This window comes from Physeter macrocephalus, chromosome 7 (assembly GCF_002837175.3).
Source record: "Physeter macrocephalus isolate SW-GA chromosome 7, ASM283717v5, whole genome shotgun sequence".
Lineage (NCBI taxonomy): Eukaryota > Metazoa > Chordata > Mammalia > Artiodactyla > Physeteridae > Physeter > Physeter macrocephalus.
This window is the reverse complement of record NC_041220.1, coordinates 24,718,588-24,727,020: the sequence shown is the minus strand read 5'-3', so window position 1 is coordinate 24,727,020 and position 8,433 is coordinate 24,718,588. Positions and strand designations below refer to the sequence as shown.

At 39.1% G+C, this 8,433-nt stretch overlaps 1 pseudogene; it reads left to right on the top strand.

Moving 5' to 3' along the window:
- The first annotated feature begins 5,717 nt into the window (after positions 1-5,717).
- On the top strand, positions 5,718-6,859 carry LOC102978226 (eukaryotic peptide chain release factor subunit 1-like; annotated as a pseudogene).
- The last annotated feature ends 1,574 nt before the right edge of the window (positions 6,860-8,433 follow it).

Below are 8,433 nucleotides of genomic sequence, written 5' to 3'. Positions count from 1 at the left end.
CTGTATGTACTGTCACACATCGTTGCTGGGAGAAGCAGGCACTGTCCACAGACTCCACTGGGGGAGGACACCTGGAAGCTCATGCTTGGAACAGTCAGTCCTGGAACCTGCCCTCTGTGCTCCTTCCCTTTGCTGATTTTGCTATAATAAACTGTAGCCTTGAGTATAACAGCCCTTCTGAGTTCTGTAAGTCCTTCTAACAAATCCTTGCACATGAGGGTGGTCTTGGGGAACCTCCAGAATTTGCAATATCCTCTTGTGATTTCCTAAGTTAATGTTTCCAGGAATCCCAGAGGTTAGAGGAAAGATGACAGACCTGCTGTGAACCATTTCCTTCCTTGAATGTGTTAGAAACAGGTATCAGAGGGGTGTAGCTCTAGGGCAGTGCACACTGAGTAACTATATCCAAGGCTGTGTTGGTCTATGATGGGTAAGACATAGTCTTGAACTGTAGGCATAGTTAGTTTACTAAGAAGAAAAGACATGAAAAACTAATGCAAAGTGTCAAATGATAAGGACATTGGTATCCTTCAATTTCTCTTTAGCTTAGTTTTCCTATCTGCAAAGTGAAGGGAAAAGTCATATTACATAGAGAATGAAGACAGGATTACAGGCTTAAAGAGACGGCTTTGTCATATTCCAACACAGGTCCTTGCTTTTTAAAAACGTTTGCTATGCCATGAAGTTTGGCCATTTCATTCATGAGCACTTGCAACTAGGGCTAAAAGCCTAGAAGTTTTTAGTATGCTCTCCTCTTAGGGGAATGCATTATACACTGATTAAAAAGAAAATGTGTTATTGATGTGTGCTCTATTTCCACGTGCTTAGAATTGCCATATTCCAAACTAGTCTCTTCTTATATGTTTGCTAACTTTCATGTTAATAACGTCTGTGGCATTTATTAGCCTGTAAATTAGAACTCGATTTAGAATTCCCTGCCTTCAATTAGCCTTAAAGACCATTAAAGACCAATCTTTCATTGCTTCCTTTTCTACAGAATACTTTCCAATGTTAATTGTCTACAGTTTTGTTCTAATATAATTTAATAACAGCGAAAGTTTATCTGTGACTCTGGTCTCATTTGGTTTATCCTTTATGCAGCTAAGAGGTAGTAAGTACAGTCAGAGTCTGAAAAATCACATGTTCTTATGGATGATAAGGAAGAAAATATGAAAGAAATCCTCTATTTATGGAACCCTAGGAAGTTTTACCCTAGGTAAAATTCATGTAAATTTAACACTTGGCAATAAAAGATATCTGTTTTTCCTTTTTTTTGAATGGCAGAGGCTAGAGCACTCACAATTACCATTTACTTTTCATATTCAGTAACGGCGAAGGGTCAGAAATTAATATTAATGAAACACTCCTATGACTTGTTAGCTCAGTTAGCTCAGCTGCTTCAATGTGCCACTGATGAGGCCAAGGTCATGGGAGTGAGAGCAATAACTGGGTCTAGAGTGATAATGACTACAAAGGGCTTTTACAAGTGCTAACCCATTTGGTCCTCACAACACCCCTGTGGGTCCCTAGAACAAGTGTTATTTATATTGCTCCTTTATGAAAAAATAAACAGATTCAAGAAGGTTATGTGACTTATTTAAGGTCACACAATTAATAAATGGGGGTAAAAACGTAACTCTAAATTTTCTGACACTGCTGTTCTTTCCATCCAGTAACACTGCTTCAACTTGGTTTTGTTAATTGTTTCCATGTAAGTAATAAAATGGCTGTGACATTCATTAGCCTGTTAATTACACCTGCATTTAGAAGACACTGACTTCTGGGCTGAGATCATGACAGGCCGTCTCCTAACTCGCAAATAAGTTACAGGCAGAATTATAAGGAAACGCAAGCATTAACAATAGCTTTAAAAATAAGGTCAGAAATCAGATGCGTATGACAGACATTGAAGGATATTTCCATCAACTTTAAAATCTTGGAGCAATTGGATGAAGAAGCTTTATAAGTGGCCTGAATGCAATCTATTCTCTGAATTAGAATGACACAGCTGGAAATGAAAAGAGGAGAAAGAAGTTTTGACTCATTTTTACTACTTGTTTTTAAAGCAACATATATTACATTAATGAGAAAACTGAGCAACTTTCCTCTACTGACTGTCTTTTGAGACAGCTGAGATTGCTCTCATCCAATGCAGTGCCTCTTGTATAACAAGGCCGGGGGAGGGACAAATGGAGAGTGACATGTGTATCCTAGGGAATGACCTTCCAGGTAAAGCTGTATAAATTGAAGGAGGGAGGGCCCTGGAAGTGGTGCTTGCTGGCAAAATACAATTTTTCATGGACTCACCTGATTAAACCATGGAGGGCTGCCTTAGGGTATATGTTATCCCCCTTAGAGTAAAGACACTGAAAAGTAAGAGCCGAATTTTCCATTTCAGAGCCAGATGAATGTTTCTGAGGTATCAGAAATTGAGCCAGGGTTGCACACAGTTGAGAGGATGGTTTTGACAAATACACAAGTGACAGCAAGGATGGCGGGGGGCCATCTATAACAGCAATGTGTCTGTAAACCTTGGGCCTAAATAGAGCTCACTTCATATTAGAATGAAAATACTGCAAAGAGTAAGATAAGAACAGGATGAGATAAAAACAAACATACAAACAAAACAACACTTTGAAGAAATTTAAAAATGGAATAACAGGGTTAAAATTCTCATTGAAGTCGTTAGAACAGGATTGATGCCAAACAAATCAAATCAGTGATGTAAGCAAAAAACTTCAAAATTTCTCCCAGAGAAGGGGGAGAAATAATAAAAATGATAAGTGTGACATATACGAAGAAGAGAGAGAAGAGATTTACTATGTTGATAAAAAGATATTCTATAAGAGGAAACAAAGCAAGTAAATGAGACACTATAACCAAAGATATAATAGAAGAATACTTTTCTATGCAGGAAAGACCAGCATCTCTTATGTTCCAGGAAGAATTAATAAAATATTTTAAATTACAAATATAAAGAGTAGGAAGCTCTTTTGAATATTAAATTCCAGTAGAGAATAGAATGTTGTCTATAGAGATCTGAGATTAAAAGATTGGGAATCCCAAACCATGCCATGATGTCATTCATGAGTCATAGTAACAGAAAACATTTTTATATGTGTAAAAGCTCCAAAAAATATAACACTCATGCCCCTCTCATGAATGAAAGAAACAAAACCAAACCTCAAGGATGTACTCCACTCAATTAGGAGTTTAATCATGATCAAAGTCTCTAAAATGGGGAAGTACTTGCAAATTGGTTAGTGTTGAGCAATGAGACTAGTTACAAATATGCAAAGAACTTTTTAGTGTCTTCAGAAAATTCTCAAATTTAAAGTGCAAACTCAAAAATATTCCTGTATTTAAAATTTGAAGTTGTTGAAAATTCATAATCAGGGTCTATAATCTCAGATAAAAGTAACAAAAGAATAGAAAACAGAAATAGGAGATGGGTGTGTAATAAGGGAAATAAATACAGGTTAGATTCCTGATTTTAAAACAATGACACAAAATTGATTGTTTTACTCAACTCTGATAGTTAAATACAGGGCCAAATGGATTATTTTCTTTTTGAAATATTTAAAATAATTATTTACCTTATAAATACAGCCTGCTTGCCTTTTGAATCTTTATAGAAAATGAAAGCAAATTAAACTTGAAATGCCAAAGTTTTCCTAGACTGTTGAATATGAATTAACCTTTTTTTTAACTTAAATTTTCAAACTGTGTTTCACAGAGTAGTTGGTGCTCCCAGGGCCATAGGTAGTGTTGGGAAAGCAGGAGAGGATGAGTGGGAGGATGAGGAGAGGATGATGTGGGAGGATGTGGGAGGATGAGGACAAGAGGATGTGGGAGGATGAGGAGAGGAGGATGTGGGAGGATGAGGAGAGGAGGATGTGGGAGGATGAGGAGAGGAGGATGTGGGAGGATGAGGAGAGGATGATGATGTGGGAGGATGAGGAGAGGAGGATGTGATTTACCTATGGGGATTCTGAGTTAGATATCCATTGTTCTGTTGGTGAAAATGCTTGAGAAACATGCTCGACATTACAGTGATGCTGAGCTCCCACTGGCCAGATTAACAGAAAACACATTTGTTCACAGACAAGGTGGGCTTCATGAAGGCTGGACCAGTGTGGTCACACAGGGCCCCAAGTTCAGAAGGGCCCTGTGTTTGGGGTTTAACGCTCTCTGCATGTATTGGAGGCTTGGAGCCTCAGCTCACAGGCGGTCCCGCTATAGGCAGCCCGGATTCCCATTGCCTCAACACTCCCTGGATATGTTCTCCACAGCCCGTCCCTGCCCCCATGGCACCCATCTCCCCATTACTCTTGTTCCTTTTCTCTACCCAGCAACCGCTGTTGTACCCTGCCTCTTCTGGGGGCCTGAATGTGGATGTGGGTAGGGTCCAGGTGATGCAGGCACCCTGAAGCATCTCAGGGCAGACTTGGCAGTGGCTGTCCCTTCCACGGGCAGGCAGTGCCTCTATATGTTTGTTCAGTGGGTCACTAGGCAAAGGTGAGCTTCTTGCCCTCTCCATCTTGATAACGGACTTATCCAGGTAGGCTGTTATCTTTGGCCATCTCCAGTCCATCCTGAGTTGGGGTGGCAGGTCATGGGAAGGGAAGATTTATTTCCCTGCCTGCAGTTGTGACATGGTGCTGTGCAGTGGTGGATGCAGGGAGGGGAAGCCCTGCAGCTGGTGGGCTGTGCACCCACCAAATCACGGGGCACCTGTGAGCATCTGTACCCAATGAGTATTCCCAAGCCAAGAGTTCAACATTAAATAGCAACTAAAACGCCATGACAGGTTGAGAGAGACTTAGAAAGAAAGGAAAAACTCTATATTTAGTACCTTTAATGTCACTTTTTTTCCTCGTCTTTTGAACAAGGACCACATGTTTTCCTTTCACACTGGACCCTTGCAAATCATGTAGCTGGCTCTGTGTAGAGATTTTCTTTTCAGGCTTACTGTGTTGATCATTTCACAATGTATACAAATGTGAAATCATTATGTTGTACACCTGAAACTAATATAATGTTGTAAGTCAATTATACTTCAATAAAAAATAGTAATAACTCATTGCAAGGTGAAGATTTAAAAAGTGGCAAGAAAAAATGACCCATCTCTACTGTTTACTGCTGCCAAGAATTCTATTGTAGTGCTAATAAGCATCACTATCGGTTACATATTCTCAGACTTGAATTGTGGTTCAAATCATAAAAGAGTACAGTGGGGGAAAAAAGTTAAATCATTAACTTAAAAGATCATACGCTATGTAAGTGGAAGTTTCAGTATTCGAATTTTGGTCTAACTGATGGCAAAGTTCATGCTTTTCCAACAGTTTTCCATAAGTAGGAGGAAAGATGAGTCAATGATGTCACAAAAGGCAAGGTAAAAAAAAATTACTGAAATTAGAAATTGTCGAGAGCCGCCGCTGGGGATGAGCAGCCGCTGCCGCCCAGGACTCTGGGCCCTTAGGGAGGAGGAAGCGAGATGACGGACGCCCCCAGTGCTGCCGACAGGAACGTGGAGCTCCGGAATATCAAAAAGCTCATTAAAACTTGGAGGCGGCCCTCGGCAATGGCACAAGCATGATATCATTGCTCATTCCTCCCAAAGCCCAGATTTCACGAGTGGCAAAAATGTTAGCAGATGAGTTTGAACTGCATCTAACATTAAGTCACGAGTAAACTACCTTTCAGTCCTGGGAGCCATGACATCTGTACAACGAAGACTCAAACTTTATAGCAAAGTACCGCCCAATGGCCCGGTTGTTTACTGTGGTACAATTGTAACAGAAGAAGGAAAGGAAAAGAAAGTTGGCCCGGTTGTTTACTGTGGTACCATTGTAACAGAAGAAGGAAAGGAAAAGAAAGTCAACATTGACTTTGAACCTTTCAAACCAATCAATACGTCATTGTATCTGTGTGACAAATTCCATACAGAGGCTCTTATAGCACTACTTTCAGACGATAGCAAGTTTGGCTTCATTGTAATAGATGGTAGTGGTGCACTTTTTGGCACACTCTAAGGAAATACAAGAGAAGTCCTGCACAAACTCACTGTGGATCTCCCAAAGAAACATGGTAGAGGAGGTCAGTCAGCCTTGCATTTTGCCCGCTTAAGAATGGAAAAGCGACATAGCTACGTTGGGAAAGTAGCTGAGACTGCTGTGGAGCTGTTTATTCCTGGGGACAAAGTGAATGTGGCTGGTCTCGTTTTAGCTGGATCAGCTGACTTTAAAACTGAACTAAGTCAATCTGACATGTTTGATCAGAGGTTGCAATCAAAAGTTTTAAAATTAGCTGATATATCTTATGGTGGTGAAAATGGATTCAACCAAGATATCTAGTTATCTACCGAAGAAGTCCTCTCCAACGTGAAGTTCATTCAAGAGAAGAAGTTAATAGGGCAATACTTTGATGAAATCAGTCAGGACACGGGCAAGTACTGTTTTGGAGTTGAAGATACACTAAAGGCTTTAGAAATGGGAGCTGTAGAGATTCTAATAGTCTATGAAAATCTGGATATAATGAGATATATTTTTCATTGCCAAGACACAGAAGGGAAGAAAATTCTCTAACTCCAGAACAAGAGAAGGATAAATCTCATTTTACAGACAAAGAGACAGGATAAGAACATGAACTGACTGAGAGCATGCCCCTGCTGGAATGGTTTGCTAACAACTATAAAAAATTTGGAGCTACATTGGAAATTGTCACAGATAAATCACAAGAAGGATTCCAGTTTGTGAAAGGATTTGGTGGAATTGATCTGATTAGCAAAAGAGAAAGAATTATTGAAGAAATGTTGATTGTCCAGCTGAGAATGGAAACCACATGGTTACTACCATGAATCCATAACAAATTATTTGGGCAAAAGTATATTGCTCCTTTAGTTCAATGGAGAGTGAAATTTTAGAGAGATGTTACTAGGTGTTTGGGGATAGTATTTTTTAACTCCAGGTTTTAAGAGATCATTCAAAATGATTATCTATCATGGCAAGCAAGATTTTCAACAGGTATACATGTCAGAATGAAGGAGGTGAGGAAAAGGGCAAAAGGGAGATGCCAGAAATATTCATTTTCTTGCCATTCCATAAGGGGTGTTTCTTTTCAAAACACTTGAATATCTTCTGGGTAGGAGAATTTTAAAGAAATATTTTTAATAGATATGTGAGCTCCTACTATGTAAGAGGAGACTATTTTAGAGGCAGCAGTGAGCACAAATTTAAAAACAAAATGTTTACTATCTAACATGAAAAGGTATGTCCCAGGATTTTACTATAACAATGCTGAATGTGCATTTTTTCAAAGTCTTCAACATTTGAGCCCTCCTCTATCTCTGGGCAGGACCATATGTGTATTTTTTCTTATGGCAACTGATATTTCTTGACATCAAGACATCCAAACCAGTTAAAGAGTCTCACCAGTTTCCATGGTCTTCACTCTGAACCCCAATCCTCTTCCTAAGATGGGAACATTTGGGTGTCTGACTCTTGCAGGGCCCCTGAGCTGACTTTGCTCCCTTAGTGAGAAAGGGGTTGCTCTCACCTTCTAGTTCAGATTCTGCAGGATGAGCTGGTTTCAGCAAATGTAAGAACGTGCTCTTCTGCTTTTTGAGACTCTCTCTCAAGCAAAGATTGTGGGTCCACAGCGAAATCCAATTGTCATTTCATTTTGTTTTATTTGGTGTACAAAAGTGAAAATTTCTCTTTTGCTTCTTTTTAGAGCAAGCATGTGGGTTTCCTAAACAAGAGGGCCATCAGCCAAGGAATTAGTAGATCTGCTCATTTTACCTCAATGCAAACAATCTATCTTTTAGAAAATATTCAGTGGGTTTAGTCTGTCTTATTTAAGGATACTAACTGTAGAGTGCAGGGAACTCTACTCAATATTCTGTAATGACCTACATGGGAAAATAATCTAAAAAAGAGTGGATATAGGTATATGTATAACTGATTCACTTTGCCATACAGCAGAAAGCAACACAACATTGTAAATCAACTATACTCCAATAAAAAAAAAAACTAATCATAATGTATTACTCTTCTGTGATCCCATAAGAAGGAAAAGCTTCATAAACATGAGCAATGTCCCATTCTAGGGCTATTTCCCTGCAGCTCCCCACAAAGGGCAAAATGAAACAGCACAGAGGAATGAGGAAGCAGCTAAGATGAACCTTTAGTGAGTTATGAAAGTGATCAGGTATTTGCTTATCTGAGCGATAGATAAAATATTAAGAGGTGTGAATTCTTTTCAAAAGTTTGGAGAGAGAGGTGGTTGCAATATTAAGACTTAAACTAAGCAAACAACCTGGTTAGATTTAAGAATCAATTGATCTGAACGCTTGGATTTTATTAGTTAAGAAAGAAATCATTGATTTTATACTACTCATGTTTTATTTGGAAATATCTGTAATTCATTTGA